This window comes from Camelus dromedarius, chromosome 13 (assembly GCF_036321535.1).
Source record: "Camelus dromedarius isolate mCamDro1 chromosome 13, mCamDro1.pat, whole genome shotgun sequence".
NCBI classification, from domain to species: domain Eukaryota; kingdom Metazoa; phylum Chordata; class Mammalia; order Artiodactyla; family Camelidae; genus Camelus; species Camelus dromedarius.
In genome coordinates, this window is record NC_087448.1 from 30,785,430 (window position 1) to 30,804,228 (window position 18,799).

Consider the following 18,799-nt stretch of genomic DNA (forward strand, 5'->3'; position numbering starts at 1 on the left):
ACAATGATGATAGCCGTCAGGGTCCTCCTGACTCAATAATCTCTTTACATTTTATTATAATAAAAATCCAGATTCACAAGCCTAACGGCAAAAAAAAAAAAAAAAAAAATCCCTTCAGCACACTACCGTTGAAAGTGTCTACAGGAGTTGAGCTGAGGTCACTTTCCTGGGATCACTAGTCCATCTGAGTCACAGCCAACCCCAAGCCAACCCCAAATGTGGGTTTACTTTATGACAAGCTTGACTTGATAGAGATTGTTACAACTCATATCCTTTACAATCTATTTAACTGTTATGTAACCTAAGTACGAGGATAGTAGAAAACAGTTTAAAGCATTTTCCTTCTAGCAAAATCAAAGAGGACAAAGCACTTCCTTTAGCCATTTTGACTTTATTAAGAGCACTCTGAGTGTGCTTGAAATGATAGAAATGCCACTTCTTATGGCATTTATTTCATAGAACAATATGAGGTGAATATAAATTTCGGAACTAAATCTCTCAAAAACACTTACTTCCTTTGTAAGTACACAATGCAATTTCTTTTTGCACTTATGTTGAGGGTATGTAGTTATCAATCTGAAAGAAAAATGTACGGGATTGCTGTAGACTAGAAAAGATTTATAGGATGAGCTCACTTTAAAAGGAGTTAGATTTATGAGTTTTCTTGAGAGACGGAGTACTTCCTTTATTTACTCAGAGGGACAAAAACAACCAAGTGCTCCATAATACTAGACTAAGATCACCAATGGGAAAACAGTAGCTATAGTAAAGATGCACTTTCCTGCATCAAATAAAACATCCATATATGATGAAAAAAATTACGTCTTAGGAAATGAAATTAGAAGCCCCAAGGGACTCAGAAATATATACACTAGAAATTGAATATCACATTACACAGGCCTTCATATTAGGCCTTGTCCACAGAAAAATATCTTGCAACAGCAACTTTATTAAAACACATTAAAATAAAATTATGGTCTAAACATGAAATATAATAATAAATGCTATCTGTGAATATATCAAAAGATACATCCTACTAACCATGAACTAATTTATGAGCTTTTTTCCTCTCAGAGAAAATAAAATACATGCATTCCCAGCTAGCATGAAGTAGAGACCTATATAAGTAAAGTTATCATTTCGTACATATTTTTGGAGACTTATGAAAGTTGATTCTGGCCCAAAGGAAAGATATGTGCTGTTGATATTACTGTATATGTGAGTTGGTGGAACAGATACTTTATAGTGGCTTTTAAAACCAAATTCTAGTTGAAGGATCTACCACTCACTGGCTGGCTGATGCACACGGCAGCCAATACAGCAGCTCTCCTCAATGACCAAGGAAGCCAGGAACTGGTTGGGCCTTGCTGCTTGTAATCAGAGATTCGCTTTCATCAATTTTACTCAAAGCCACTGATATTTACTTTGTAAGTCTTGGTGCTAGCACTTTTGAGAACGTGTGCAATCATTGACAGCTAATTCATGACTGCTGCCTTAGACAAAAACAATTAGAAGATGCCATTGACCTTAAGATGTATCTCAGTTTGTGATTGTAACATATGAAAACTATATGTAACATAAAGGAGTATAGCATACTGTTTACTGACATCAATCTGGAAGATTTACTTTCACAATGTATCCATATATCAAATCACCATGTTGTGAACTTCAAATATCTCACAAGTTTATTTGTCAATTATACCTCAATAAAACTGAAAAAAATCTTCAGAATTTTATATTTTCCATTGGATTAAGTATCTTTCAAAAAGTGTTTTTCCTTTTTAAACAACTGAAAGACATCAAGCACATAAACAAATTTCATTTTCCTAACAAAACAAATTTTTACATTATTTCTCCCATGTGTTAACTATGACAATATTCTTTTCCTAAATTGTTTTTTAGTTCAGGAATTGCAACAGAAAGTTTCAACAGTTTGAAAGTTGAGAATTATTTTGTTCCTTAAAAGGAAAAATAGATTTCATTTTACAAAGACAGATTGTCCTCTTAATTGAAAAAAACAAAACAAAACAAAACAAATCAAAACAAAAACTAAGGATCTACTTCCCCACAAAGAGAATGTTTGGAATCTAAGATGTACATTTGGGTGATTTCACCAGGATATTTCCAAGAGTTAGTCAAAATCAGACCATTCAAACTTGTGGTTGCCAAAGGGGCGGAGGGTGGGAAGGGATAGACTGGGATTTCAAAATTGTAGAATAGATAAACAAGATTATACAGTATAGCACAAGGAAATATATACAAAATCTTATGGTAGCTCATGGAGAAAAAAATGTGACAATGAATATTATATATGTTCATGTATAACTGAAAAATTGTTCTCCACACTGGAATTTCATACAACATTGTAAAATGATTATAAATCAATAAAAAATGTTAAAAAAAAATCAGAGCACTCAAAGCACAATGAATTCCCTAAAGTAAACCATGTATTTAGTTATTTGAAGGTATCTGTGTATGACATGCAGCATTTCAGAGATTAATGAAACTGACTATAAAAACAAATACATAGTCCTAAAATATGACTCTTAATTTTCATGATTAAAAATGTGTTTTTATTTCTTTCTTGGGCCACTTTGGAGCTCTTTCACTATTAAAACTGTGTTAGCTCTCTAGATGTGATTAATCTGCAAGTCAAAGAGTAGCTCCTTTATTAAAGAAGGATTCTGCTAGCCAAGGCCAGCCCACCTGCATGGCTCTAAGTTAACATCAGCGAAAGCAATTCACTGTCCTGCACTTCTCTGCACATGGAGGTTGTTTCTGAGTCTATTAAGCTCACTAAATCTCTTTTTTTTTCCCAAGTTAAGTGGGCAAGATTCTCAACTTTGCAACATATACAACATCTTTTAATTGTCAGAAAAATCACTTCATATCTATTTTGAGCCTATCTTATGTTAAGGCAGTGGCTAGAGGGATGGGGAGGGGAGTATGTACCTCTAGTTCAAGCCATTGGTTCACAAAAATAAAGCCTTGAGATCCTTCATTTGTATCTCGTGGCTTCTTCCAGTTCCTGTTCTTTCCTTGCTGCTTCTTGGACATAGCTTTGGGATATAGTGATCTCTCAGCTCCTTTGATGTCATCCTAAGATAATGAAATCTTCTGTACCCTATGCCTAAATGAAGAATATAAAGATTTCTCTTTTTGGAAGAGGGAGTAGCTTGCTGCTTTTTACAGAATTTGCCCAAGAAGCTGAACAAAAAAATCTTATGTAGCCCATTAATCTTGTTGTGCTAATCTTTTCATCTCTCCTGATACTAAATATCTATCATAATCTCCTAAAAGATCCACCAAACTCATTTCTAATTTCCTGCCTTCCTCCCATTCATTATTCCTGTCCCTTCATCTCTTTTCTTTCCCCTCCATTTTTCCCTGTCCTTCCTCCCTCTCTCCCTCCCTCCCTTCTTTCTTTCCTTTCTATCTTCCTTCCTTCCTTCCTACCATTTTTCTGAATGAACACATTTCTTGCCTAAGATAATTAATATAAAGCCTATTAGCTTCTTGAAGAATGTGTGTAAAGAATAGGAAATTTTAAGAAAAATGGGCTCCGGTTGATTTCATCTAAATATTAGCCTGCCACATCTGTGCTATTACACAGTCCAGAATTAAATTCTGAGTAAGAGGACTTGGGAACAACTCATAAAATAATGAAACTTACTCAAATAGATGATCCTAATTACTTCATTTTTGTTCTTCTTTCTTAGAAAAGATATAATGTCCATGGACCTAGAATGGCTGTGATTGGAAGTAAAAAATGTGAAAAACAAAAGGAGGGAAAAAACAGAAGTATATGCACAGGTAAAGAATAGTAAGAGAGAGTTTGAAAGATGCTTATGTAGAATATGGTTGTTATGTGGCTGAGGAATGTGTTAAACCTGCAGCAACTCAGTCATACTTTTTTTTCCAGATTCCAGACCTAAAAGTGAGCCTAACCTATAAATCCTTGTCTTTACTTCCCCAAGTGTATCCTCCAGATGGCCTGAACTCTCTAAGCAGTCAATGTATTCTGTGTGTTTTGCTATGTGGGGGACCAGATTTGAAAAGTTCACCCTTTTCATTCTGATTGCTCTTTGTGGATGCTTCTTCCTTTGACTCTACAGAGAATATGTCATATAATGTCATTCTGGACACTTTTAATAAATTAATGGTAGTCAAGTTCACACAAAAGAGAGAAGCCAAAAAGACAGGCATAGAGGAATCTAGGGGAATAAGGTAGAAATACTTACATGACTAGTCTCCCTTCGATTTTATGGTGGAATTTTTATAGTTAATCAATTTAGTTATTCATTACACATATATTTAACATACATTTAAAACCCACTGTGTGACCAGTATGTTTTCAAATGCTAAAATTTGGAAAATTGGCCCCAGAAGTCAAAAGGATCTGGTTCAAAATCTTAGAATCTATGTATATGCATATAAGTGATTCTTCATCTATAAAATAACAGTATCTCCCACTTTTTAGAGTTACTTTGAAGATTAAATAAGAGAAAGCACTTAATGCTTATGAGAGTGCTTGATTTATAAAGGATGTGTCAGAATTACTAAGTTCAGTTTACCATACCCCATCTCAGACAGAAGAGACTCAGTCTTTGTTCAGAGTTAGGGAAATACTCCAAGAGATCAGAAAAGGCTCCATAAAATGAATTATTTTTAAGCAGAGTCTCTGTTGTGTTTATTCAGATTTTTAAATCAATTTTATTTTACTTTTATAAAATAGCTTTCTGATTATTAGAAAATTGTATATTAGAAAATTATATACGCCCAGTGTAAAAAAGTCAAGTATCAGAGCTAATATTGATTGAGGGTAAATTAAGTGCTTGGTTGCATGTCTTAATCTTTGCTACAGCACCAGGTTTTGAAACTGATTCTGTTATTGAATTTTCAAAACAATCCTATGAGCTAAGTTTTATTATTATTTTAACGTGAGAGATGAAAAATCTGAAGCACAAAATGGTTACATTAATAGTCCTGGGATACGGAATTGTGATGCCAAGTGCCGACAGCAAAAATCAGCAAAATTCTACTACAGAGAAATAACCACTGACAGTATGTCAGCTAATTCTGCGCTTAGATTAAACTGCAGTGGCATGTACGTGGAATAGTGTGTAAATGAACTGTTCTTATAATGAAGATCTCTCTTCTGCCTTTTTCTCTCAGTAGCATTTTTCATAAGTAACTTTAATTTGAATAGTTACAGGTACACAATCTTATTTTTAGTAGCTGCATCATATTCCATTGTACATGTCACTCATTTTTTTAAACCAGTTTTCTGATGATGTAAAGTTGTTTCCAAACTTTCACTTTTGTGGGAAACATGAGTCACTAACCTTATGACAATATTTTTTTCTTCACCATTTCTAAGATAAGTAGATTTGCTGAATCAAGGGTTTGAATTTACTGATAACATATTGACAACTATCCAGTAGAGCACTAGAACTGATTTACAAGATCATTTCACAATGTTCATTCTCTGTATCTTGACCAAATCTCTATACTTATAATTATACATATATGCATATATATGTATATAATCTAAGTAATCTCTATAATTATAATAAATCCTATAGTCAATGAAGAAAAGTCTGTTATGTTAACCTGAATCTCCTCAGGATTAATCACTTTGAACATTTTTCAGTGTGATAAGAGACTTTCAGTGTATTTCATTTATAGTAGTTTTTAGTTTATTAGAGATTAAATTTTTCCTGTAGAAATTGCATTGCAAATATATTTTATCCCTTTTATTTTCAACACTGTTTAAGTTGTTTGTACAGGTGTTTAAAATGTTGTGTGTTAAAATATATCATTATTTACTTTTCTGATTTCTATTTTCCATATTATAAATGAACATGCTTTCCTTAAAACATTATGACAAAAGTTGATCCATGCTTTATTTTAGTACTTTTGTTGCTTTATTTACTAGATCTCAATATTTGATAAATCTGGGATTATTTTTTGGTAAAATATATGAAGTAGCAATTCACACTAACATTTCCCATTAATGATAAACCAGTTGTCTCAATCACATTTATGAAATGGTCATATTTTCCTCACTGATTAAAAATGACAACTCTGTGCTTACTACATTTCTACCTATGTTTGGAATAGACTTTTATTCTGTTTTATTGATACATTTGTCTAGTCCTAGTTCTATTAATAAGAAACTCCATCCCTGCCTTCAACCATTATTCTTTATTAGTTAAGGATATTTTGACTCTGTTTTCCAAATGAAATAATATGTATATGTTTACCACATACAAAATATTTCCTTTTACCCTTTTTTTGTTTAACATACAATTTGTACTTGAGTAAATATCATATTTAAAACATAGAGTCTTCTGCAATAACATTTGTGGAATTTTTCAAATTTATTCAACATTTCTTGAATATTGTTCAGCAGAATTTTACTTTTTTAAAAAATAGAGATCTTACACATTTCTTACAAGTTTTATCACCAAGTCTCTTTACATCAGACCAGGATGGAGGTTTGGATTGGAAGGTGATAAAGGGAACATTCTAAATTGAAGAAACAAAGACATAGAACTAGGCACAAATACATAAAACAAATATGTTGTAAGACAGTATAGGACCTTCAAACTAATAAGCATGATTGCTGGACTGATCAGTTAAAGGAGCACTTATTTTTTTCACTGACTGTGACTGTACATTAAGGGATGTGATATTGTGATTTACAATAAGAAATATATATTTGGTTTTTGTCCCCTTTTCTGGCATGGAATTCCTAATAAAATGTTTGGAATTTCAGAAGTAATAAAAACTTAAAAATGTTTTTGTCATGTTAATAGGGTGACTTTTGGACCTAACCTAAGGATGGGTGATAGTTGCCAGGGGTACCAACCATGTGATTGGAGGACTGGACCTTTCACTCCCACCATCCCTCCTCCCCACCCCTCCTCCTCCTCGCCCTCCTTCTCCTCCTAGGAGGTGAAAGGTGCTGGAGGTTGAATCAATATGATTTAATCAATCATGTCTATGTCATGTAATGTTGACTTTAAATAAATGGACCTCCAGATTTATCTCCAAGAAAAATGGGTTTATTCAGGATCAGCAGATAATTGTAATTCAGGATCTGCAGCCATGAATATGGCAGAGATGATAGCTTACACAATGAAACTGAAATTTTAAGGAATTATTTAAAAGAAAATCAGATGCCAGGCTTTTAAAGATAAGCTCTTGGATTTTTGAAACTGCAAGCAATATTGTGTGTGACTATGCATAAAGTCTGGGCATTATTTTAGCACATATTTCATGCTAAAAGACTTCAGTGTACACTGACAGCTCTTGGTAATACATTCTGGGATAAATATAAATCTAGGTACTTATATTTTTAAATCTTGCCAAAGTCAACAAAAGTGAATGAAATACTCTATAGCAAGGCATTTTCTAATTGTTTTCCAAAAATCCTTTATGCAGAAACAAAACACTGCCAGAGGAATTTCAAAATAAAAAGGCTTTTTAAAAGTTTTAAATATAAGAATACATCTAAATAAAAAAATATGATAAACACAGCTATTCTTACCCATTCTCAGTCCAAACCTATTTCTAATCCAAAAGACTTTGCTTATTTTTTCAAGGTGAGCATAAATATGCATGCAAAATGCAAAAGACCTTGATATTTTACAAATTTTGACCTTTTTGAGTATGCCTCATGAATTTATTCTCCTATCTTGCCATTGGAGTTCACTTTCTCATATCTTGAGTCCATGTATTTACTGACGGTTTAAATTAGTTACCAACACCTCTCCATAAGAGGGTATTTCTGTCTGCCTTTGTCTATAATTGACTTTATAACTTTTTTCTTCATTCTAGAATAAATTAGTAGTGCTTCTCTGAGCACACTTTACTCTCTGAATCACATTGGAAACGAGTTTCTAAGCTTGGTGCCCTGAAGTATAGAGAAGCCTTTCACACCCTCTGATGTAATTCTAAATTTTAGTTTTTTAATTTTGTTTTCTTTTGGCTTTTTGTTTGCTTGTTTGTTTTAACAAGCACTTTAATATCAGAAAAATATGTTTAGTTGGATCCTGTCACATATCATTACATGAAGTCAGGGAAATAAAGGCTTTGAGAATTTCACAAAAGCTTTCCTTGTATTGTCAGCATAGCAAATAAAATAATGACACAATAGAATTCTGCAAAATGTTGCCATTATTATTATTAATAATCACATTACTGTCCAAAGATGTTCTCCTTAGAATTATTTCTCAGTCAATAAACAAGTTATATCATTAATCAATAAGAACAAAAAAAGAAAGTAACATTGTGATTTTATGATGGGCTTGGAGCAGAAAACTGAAAAATCCACATTGAGGATCCATGAACCTAACCATGGGAGAGTCTTAGAAATAACCAAGGATTCTGTAGGCAAGTGTCTAAATCCCACAGAATGAATAAAAATGTGATTTTATTGTTTTGGACACTGGCTGGTAAACCTGAGCATTGTGTCTATGTGATAATGCTATCAATTTCAAACTTTTCTAAATAACACTAATATTGCCATCATTATAATTGGACAAGGTGAACACCAGTTTGAAGGTAAGTCTCTGAAAAAGCACCTAAAATGATATTTTCTTATTAATAAGTATGATTCTGTTACTTAAAGAAAATGATAGAAATAAAAAAGGAGGAGAGGGAGGAAAATTAACATGGAGACTTATTTTTTTTGTTTTGCTAGCCACTTTCACTCTCATGGGAAAGTGTACTGACTTCACAATAAACCTGCAAATCTTCATAATATTTTAGATAATGAACTCACAAGGATGTCTCATAAAGCTGGTTTTTAATAGAGCCAAGTTCCTATAACAGTAAAGCCAGTGCCCTTTCCACCACACCATGTCATTGGGGCTGGGAGGCCTTGCTCCATCAGTCTTGTTCATTTCTGGAAATTTGTAAAAAGTTAATTAATGGAAAACTCAGTTACGTAGAGTTGGGAGACCAGAAGTGAGCCCTCTCATTACCTATGAAGATAGCAGAGAGCAACAGGAGAAACAACTTCCTTTTCTTTCCTTGCAAAAACTCAGTCAACGAGAGACATTAACAACTCAGCCAATGAAAAGCTGCGGACTCTGCTTATAGCCCTCCCAACTTCCTTTTCCTCTCTAGGAAATAGTTCTCCCCATTTTAGCTGGGGGTTTGCATGTGGCTTGATGTGGTGGCAGGCCCCAGATTGCAATTCTCTGATGATCCTGAAAAAATCCATCTTTGCTAGAGAAATATCTGACAGTCTATTTGTTTTAGGCCAACAAGTCTAAAGCAAATGTCAGTTATCATAGGAGGTAATTATTTCAATAAAAATCATGTGACTAAAACTGTCTTGCTAATGTAATATGTTTATCTCCGTGTAGATAATATTTCCTCATATAGTGATGGTATATAACCTTAAAAAATGTGTGAATTCAGTAAAATTTTTAAAAATCTTACGGAAGACCAAAATATATGATTTCAAAATTACAATAAAACTCTTCACACATGTTTTAAGTTTACTTCATTTGGAAACTATCATTTAGAAATTATTTAATTAACAGACTTTCTTGAAATAACTTAGGAACTTTTGGTGGGATGTGAGGAAGAGCACCAGACTAACATGATAAAAATTTACACTAACTTTTTTTGCCATATATTACTTTTTCAGGCACTTAAAAGTCCTAGAAAATATAAATTAATCATAATTAGTCTTTTCCCTTTATTTTAAAATATCAGAGAAACAGCTTTTTTCTTCAGTGGAGAATTAAATGAGATAGCTCTTGCTTTATTCTAACACCCTTTACTTTCAAATTTCATATTAATCATTAGTACTATGTTTCTGCATGCTATTGTTTTTCTGTATTCTCTGGTACAATATCATTTCACTCCTCAATCAGTAAGTATGTTATTAAAGATAAAACAGTATGTTTCTGTGTGTTTTGAATCTGTGTGTGTGTATTAAGGAACGTGCTTACATATGTTATAATCAGATTGATAAATCAGGAGCTAACAATACATTGAAATTTAGTTACTTGATTCATACAACAAATTTTAAGTTAGCACTATTATATAACAGATACTAGATTTGTTGCAGAGGTTATAACAGTGAATTAAGTACTTAGAGGCCTTGCTAACTGAAACTTAAAATCTAGCCTGGGAGGTGGTTGTGCAAGGAAAATTGTACTAATACAAAAAAAATGACAAATTTTGCTACATGATGGGTACCATGAAGAAAAAGTAACCACCAGTTTGCTCAAAATAGATCTGGTTTATTCCTCTTGTGCTTACATGTATATATCATATATATTTCTCCTCATTCCATATTTTATATATTTCTAATTTCTCTTTTTCTTAATTAGAGTAGCTAGTGATTTTTATAGATATGGTAGGTTATTTATTATTTCTGAGTGCTTTGTTTTCTACTCATAACATATATATGTTTTATTTATATAATATGATATATATGATATATCACATATATAATATTTATATATATTTTTCTGAGCACTCCTTTTGCTTTTTAAATATGTAAAAGTTCAAAGATGTCATGAGGCAAGTCATTGAATTCCCTTCCACAAAGCAACAACTATGCTCTCTCTTCTATAGTTCTCTTTTCCAGGTGACATTGGGAGTACAGCAAGATTTCACTTTGATAAATTTAGGTACCAAGAAAATCCATAATGTAATTCAGCAGCAGTGCTCAATATATAAGAAACTATTTCCAAACAAGACACCAAACATAAAACTTGCTTTGGAAAATTTAAGTCTCATTTAGGTCCAAAAATATCAGCTGAAATGTGATACACTATATCGTGATTTCCTTTTTTACTTTTAGTTATGTTTATTCCTTTACAACTTTTCATAACCTGTGAAATTAACCAGGTCAATAACATAAAAGTCAATGTTAATGATCCACTCTTCTTAGTCATTGGCATTCATTCTATTATTACAAACTTCCACTTCTCTCATCTTATTACATTTAGAGTAAATACACACAACCTTGCCTCCAATGTCATCACCCTAGTATAAGTCATCAATTCTGGCCTGGGTAGTTGGAATAAGTCCTTGTTTGTATCCTTGAATTCACATTTGTAGTTCTCAAAGCATTCTTGCACAGTAGCCAATATGATCTTTATAAACATAAATCTGATAATGGGACTCCAAATTAAAACATCTCTATGGTAAAATTCCTGGAAGATATCACACGGGGAAATCTAGATGACCTCGGGTCTGACTATGACTTTTCGATACAATACAAAAGGCATGAGCCATGAAACACATAACTGATAAACTGCACTTCATTAAAATTGAAAATTTCTTCTCTGCAAGAGACAATGCCAAGAGAATGAGAAGAAAAACCACAGACTGGGAAAATATTTGCAAAAGATATATTTGATAAAGAACTGTTATACTAAATATACAAAGAACTGTTAAAACTCCACAATAAAAAAGCAGCCTGAATCATAAATGGACCTTGACATACACCTCATCAAAGAAGATATACAGATGGCCATAAGCAAGTGAAAAGATGCTCCATGTCATATGCCATCAGGGAAATGCAAATCAAAACAACAAGATACCACTACATATCATTAGAATGGCCAAAACCTGGAAAACTGACAAAACCAAATGCTAGTGAGGATGTGGAACAACAGAAACTCTCATTCATTGCTGGTGAAAATGCAAATGTTTCAGCCACTTTAGAAGAGAGTTTGGTTGTTTCTTATAAAATTAAATATACTCTTAGCATATGACTCAGCAATCATTCTTTGTGGTAATTACCCAAAGGAGTTGAAACTTATATCCACACAAAAGTTGCAAATGAATGTTAATAGCAGCTTTATTCATAATTGCCAAAACTTGGAAGCAACGAAGATGTCTTTCAGTAAGTGAATAGATAAATAAACTGTGGTACATCTAGGCAACAGAATATTATTCAGTACTGAAAAAAAGAGTTATCAAGCTGTGAAAAGACATAGCAGAAACTCAAATGCATATTACTAAGTGAAAGAAGCCATCTAAAAAGGCTACATATTATGTGATTCCAACTATACGACATTCTGGAAAAGGCAAAACTATGGAGACAACAAAAAGGCAGTGGTTTCTGATGTCTGAGGGAGTAGAGAGCTGAATAGAAAAAGCTCAAAAAGGATTTTAAGGCAGTGAAAATACTCTGTGTGATACCATAACGATGTATACATATCATTATAAGTTCATCCAAACCTTAGAATGTACAACATCAAGAGTGAACAGTAACATAAACAGTAGTCTCTGAGTGAATATGATGTGTCAGTGTGAGTTCACCAAAGTACCACTCTGCTGGGGAATGTTGATAACGGGGGATGCTGTGCATGTGTCAGGGAAGGATGTATACTGGAAATCTCTGTACCTTCCCCTTATTCTTGCTATGAATCTAAAACTGCTCTTAAAAATTAAGTCAACAACACACAATCTCCATGGCTTTACATTCTCCTAAAGATAATTCTGAAATCATTAACATCAACTGTAGGTCCTTATGGTGAATAGAGTTCCACCTATAGAACTAATTTCATTTTACTCCACCTTTGCCTCTCTTAATTTGGTCCTTTTATTAAGGTCTCATACATGCCAACCTCTTTTTCCATCTGGCAATCCTGTGCATGTGGTTCATTTTGCCTAGAATATCTATATGTTTATCTCTTTCTCCTTTACCAGGTATCAATCTTTCTGTCATTTTTCTCAAGAGAGGCATAAAATAACCATTCAATATGTGGGATCTGTTTCTTTCCTCTAATTTAACATAAGTTGTAATTACACATTTTTGATATATATATATATCTCCATTAGTATAGCATTAGCCCCATTTGGCAAGAATTGTTTGTTTATTTATCAATGTATGTCCAGAAATTCCTAGCATAGCGACTAGCCCATAGTCACTCAAAAATGTTGCTTTTGACTAACTGATTGATTATTACTTTACTGTTAGTAAATTTCTTTCATATCATTGCCTTATATTGTCTTTATAGCAGTCATGGCTGGCAGGTTAGCTTTATTCATATATTGCAGAAAAAAAAGCTAAATATTAGAAAGCATTCTAAATCCGAGAGTAATATAAATTCAGAAGGTAAGATATTTACATTTACATTCCCCATTAATTTCATTGGTATATGTTCATTTGTATTTCTGTGAAGAACTATTAAATTGGGCAAGTCAAGAAATCTATGACAATCATTGGTTGAGCTGTCTATAAAATTTTTTAAACATTTTTATTGATTTATAATCATTTTACAATGTTGTGTCAAATTCCAGTGTTCATCACAATTTTTCAGTTATACATGAACATATATATATTCATTGCCACATTTTTTTCTCTGTGAGCTACCATAAGATTTTGTGTATATTTCCCTGTGCTATACGGTATAATCTTGTTTATCTATTGTACAATTTTGAAATCCCATCTATCCCTTCCCACCCTCTGTCCCCTTGGCAGCCACAAGTTTGTATTCTATGTCTATGAGTCTATTTCTGTTCTGTATTTACACTTTTTTGTTGTTGTTGTTTTTGTTTTTGTTTTTGTTTTTTAGATTCCACATATGAGCGATCTCGTATGGCATTTTTCTTTCTCTTTCTGGCTTACTTCGCTTAGAATGACATTCTCCAGGAGCATTCATGTTGCTGCAAATAGTGTTACGTTGTTGGTTTTTATGGCTGAGTAGTATTCCATTGCATAAATATACCACACCATCTTTATCCAGTCACCTGTTGATGGACATTTAGGCTGTTTCCATGTTTTGGCTATTGTAAATAGTGCTGCTATGAATATTGGGGTGCCGGTGTCATCCTGAAGTAGGGTTCCTTCTGGATACAAGCCCAGGAGTGGGATTCCTGGGTCATATGGTAAGTCTATTCCTAGTCTTTTGAGGAATCTCCACAGTTTTCCGTAGTGGCTGCACCAAACTGCATTCCCACCAGCAGTGTAGGCGTGTTCGCCTTTCTCCGCAGCCTCTCCAGCATTTGTCATTTGTGGACTTTTGAATGATGGCCATTCTGACTGGTGTGAGGTGATACCTCATTGTAGTTTTGATTTGCATTTCTCTGATGACTAGTGATATTGAGCATTTTTTCATGTGCCTATTGATCATTTGTATGTCTTCCTTGGAGAATTGCTTGTTTAGGTCTTCTGCCCATTTTTGGATTGGGTTGTTTATTTTTTTCTTATTGAGTCATGTGAGCTGCTTATATATTCTGGAGATAAAGCCTTTGTTGGTTTCATTTGCAAAAATTTTCTCCCATTCCGTAGGTTATCTTCTTGTTTTACTTATGGTTTCCTTTGCTGTGTAGAAGCTTGTAAGTTTCATTAGGTCCCATTTGTTTATTCTTGGTTTTATTTCTTCTAGGAGAAAATTTTTGAGATGTATGTCAGATAATGTTTTCCCTATGTTTTCCTCTAGGAGGTTTATTGTATCTTGTCTTATGTTTAAGTCTTTGATCCATCTTGAGTTTATTTTGGTGTATGGTGTAAGGGAGTGTTCTAACTTCATTGTTTTGCATGCTGCTGTCCAGTTTACCAACACCATTTGCTGAAGAGACTGTCTTTATTCCATTGTATATTCTTGCCTCCTTTGTGGAAGATTAGTTGACCAAAAGTTTGTGGGTTCATTTCTGGGCTCTCTATTCTATTCCTTTGGTCTATCTGTCTGTTTTTGTACCAATACCATGCTGTCTTAATTACTGTAGCTCTATAGTGTTGTGTGAAGTCTTGGAGAGTTATTCCTCTAGCCTCTTTCCTTCTCTTCAGTAATTCTTTGGCAATTCTAGGTCTTTGATGGTTCCATATAAATTTTATTATGATTTGTTCTAGTTCTGTGAAATATGTCCTGGGTAATTTGATAGGGATTGAATTAAATCTGTAGATTGCCTTGGGCAGTGTGACCATTTTAACAATATTGATTCTTCCAATACAGGAGCATGGGATATCTTTCCATTTTTTAAAGTCTTCTTTAATTTCCTTCATCAATGGTTTATAGTTTCTGGTGTATAATTCTTTCACCTCCTTGGTTAGATTTATTCCCAGATATTTTATTACTTTGGGTGCTATTTTAAAGGGGATTGTTTCTTTACTTTCTTTTTCTGTTGATTCATCGTTAGTGTAAAGAAATGCAACTGATTTTTGAACGTTAGTAGCTTTTGTGTGGACCTTTTAGGGTCTTCTATATATAGTAACATGTCGTCAGCATATAGTGACACTTTCACCTCTTCTTTTCCAATTTGGATCCCTTTTATTTTTCTCTCTTGCCTGATTGCTGTGGCTAGGACTTCCAGGACTATGTTGAATAGGAGTGGTAATAGTGAGCAGCCTTGTCTTGTCCCAGATTTTAGTGGGAAGCTTTTGAGTTTTTCACCGTTGAGTACTATGGTGGCTGTAGGTTTGTCATTTATAGCTTTTATTATGTTGAGATATGTTCCCTCTGTACACACTTTGGTCAGAGTTTTTATCATAAATGGGTGTTGAATTTTATCAAATGCTTTTTCTGCATTGATTGAGATGATCATGTGGTTTTTGTCCTTTCTCTTGTTGATGTGATGTATTACATTGATTGATTTGTGTATGTTAAACCACTTTTGTGTCCGTGGATGAACCCCACTTGGTCATGATGTGTAATCTTTTTTATGTGCTGTTGGATTCTATTTGTTAATATTTTGGTGAGGATTTTTGCATCTATGTTCATCAGTGATATTGGTCTGTAATTCTCTTTTTTGATAGTGTCTTTGCCTGGTTTTAGTATCAGGGTGACGGTGGCTTCATAGAATGAGTTTGGGAGTATTCCCTCCTTCTCAATCTTCTGGAAGAGTTTGAGAAGGACTGGTATGAGTTCTTCTTTGTATGTTTGGTAGAATTCCCTGGTGAAGCTGTCCGGTACAGGACTTTTATTTGTAGGGAGGTTTTTTATTGCCAATTTGATTTCATTTCTAGTGATTGGTTTGTTCAAGTGGTCAGTTTCTTCTTGATTCAGCCTTGGTGAACAGTATGTTTCCAGAAACTTGTCCATCTCCTCTAGGTTATCCAGTTTGGCTCCACATAGTTTTTCATAATATTCTCATATGATATTCTCTATTTCTATTTTATTTGTTGTAATTTCTCAATTTTCCTTTCTTATTTTGCTAATTTGTGCTCTCTCTTTTCTTTCTTTGTGAGTTTGGCCAGAGGTTTGTTGATTTTATTTACTTTTTCAAAAAAACAGCTTTTGGTTAGGTTGATTTTTTCTATGGTCTTGTTAATCTCTATTGTATTTATTTCCCACCTCATCTTTATAATTTCCTTCATTCTGCTGCCTTTTGGGGCTTTTTGTTCTTCTTTTTCTAATTCATTCAGCTGGTAGGTTAAATTGTTTATTTGAGATTGTTCTTCTTTTTTGAGGAAGGCCTGTATCACTGTAAACTTCCCTCTTAGCACTGTCTTTGCTGTGTCCCATAGATTTTGAGTGGTTGTGCATTCATTGTCATTTGTCTCAAGGTATTTTTTAATTTCGGCTTTGATTTCCTCATTGACCCATTGGTTTTTTAATAACATATTGTTTAATCTCCATGCTTTCCTTTTTTTCTCCTTTGTTTCTCTGTTGTTGATTTCTAGTTTCATGGCATTGTGGTCAGTAAAGATGCTTGAGATAATTTCTATCTTCTTAAAATTGTTGAGGTTTCTTTTGTGCCCAAGTACATGACCAATCCTAGAAAATGTTCCATGTGCACTTGAAAAGAATGTATACCTATTTTTTGGGGGTGTAATGCTCTGAAAATATCCACCAAATCTAATTTTTCTATTGTATTATTTAATTTCTCTGTTCCCTTATTTATTTTCTGTCTGGAAGATCTGTCTAGTGATGTTAATGCAGTGTTAAAATCTCCAACTGTGATTGTATTCCCATCAATATCCCCCTTTATCTCTGTTAGTAATTCTTGTATGTACTTAGGTGCTCCTATATTGGGTGCATATATATTAATGAGTGTAATATCCTCATCTTGTATCACTCCTTTAATCATTATAAAATGTCCTTCTTTATCTTTCTTTATGGCCTTTGTTTTAAAGTCTATTTTGTCTGAAATCAGTACTGCAACACCTGCTTTTTTGGTTTTTCCATTTGCATGGAATATCCTTTTCCATCCTTTCACTCTCAATCTATATGTGTCCTTCTCCCTAAAGTGGGTCTCTTGTATGCAGCATATTGAAGGTTCTTGCTTTATTATCCAGTCTGCCCGTCTATGTTTTTTGACTGGAGCATTTAGTCTATTAACATTTACAGTAATTAATGATAGATGTGTGTTTATTGCCATTTTGAACTTCTCTTTTCAGTTGATTTGGTATTTCCTCTTTGTTCCTTTCTTCTTCCTTTTGTGGTTTGGTAATTTTCCTTTGTATTTTCATGGATTTTATTTAATTTTTGTGACTCCCTTCTAAGTTTTTGGCTTGTTATTACCCTTTTTCATAAATCTATTAGCCCATTACTATAACTGTTTTTATTAAACTGATAGTAACATGAACTCAAACCCATCCTACTGAGAAAAAAAAATTTAAAAAAGAAAGAAAAAAATATTCTATATTTCCCTGCCTCCCTCTCCCACTCTCAATGATTTGTATGTCTTCTTTTATAATTTTGTGTTTATTTTATTTGTAATTCATGAGTTATCACCTTTCCAGTTGTGAGTTTCTCATTTCTGTAGCATCCTGCTGCTTTTCTATTTAGAATAAGACCTTTCAATATTTCTTTTAGCATGGATTTAGTGTTGCTAAACTCCTGCAGCTTTTTCTTTTCTGTGAAATTCTTTATCTCTCCTTCTATCCTAAAGGATAGCCTTGCTGGATAAAGTATCCTAGGCTGCATCTTTTTTTCATTCAGGGCTTTGAATATATCTTGCCACTCCCTTCTGGCCTGTAGTGTTTGTGTAGAGAAATCAGCTGAGAGCCTTATGGGGGTTCCCTTGTAACTTACTCTTTGCTTTTCTCTTGCTGCCTTTAGAATCATTTCTTTATCCTTGACTCTGGCCATCTTGATTATGATATGTCTTGGTGTGAGTCTATTTGGGTTCTTCCTGTTTGGGGCCCTCTGAGGTTCCTGTACTTGGATATCTGATTCCTTCTTTAAGTTTGGGAAATTTTCAGTCATGATTTCTTCAAAAACCTTTTCAATCCCCTTTGATCTTTCTTCCCCTTCTGGGACACCTATTATGCAAAGATTGGCACACTTTGTATTATCCCATAGGTCCGTTATGCTACTTTCATTATTTTTTATTTCTTTCTCTTGTAGCTCTTCTGATTGGGTGCTTTCTATTGTCCTGTCTTCTAGGTCACTAACTTGTTCCTCTCCCTTATCTAGTCGACTTTGCACAGCTTTTAGATCATTCCTCATCTTAGTCAATGAGTTTACCCATTCTACTTGGCTCTTCTTTATAGCTTCAGTTTCATTTTTGACATATATTATATCTCTAAACACTATCTCTTTTAATTCCTTCAGCACTTTGATCACTCCTTTTTTGAAATCTTGATCTAGTAGGTTATTGACATCTATTTCACTGATTGTTCTTTCAGGGGATTTCTCTTGTTCTTTTAATTGGGAAAGGTTTCTCTGCTTCTTCATTTTGCTCATACCTCTCTGGCACTGTGATTTATGGAGTATCAGTTACCTATTGTGGTCCTTAAGTAGTTTATCTATCTAATGCCTATGTAGGAATAAGACTTAGGAAAAAAAGAAAAATATAAGAGAGAGAAAGAATTTTAAAAGAAGAGAGAAAAAAAGGCTTGAAAACAGTGTATAATGAATAATAGAAG

General features: G+C 33.5%; 1 pseudogene; it reads right to left on the minus strand.

Moving 5' to 3' along the window:
- The window catches only part of LOC105088015 (flavin reductase (NADPH)-like), a 32,359-nt pseudogene extending 13,979 nt beyond the window's left edge, over positions 1-18,380 (minus strand).
- Between the last annotated feature and the right edge of the window lie 419 nt (positions 18,381-18,799).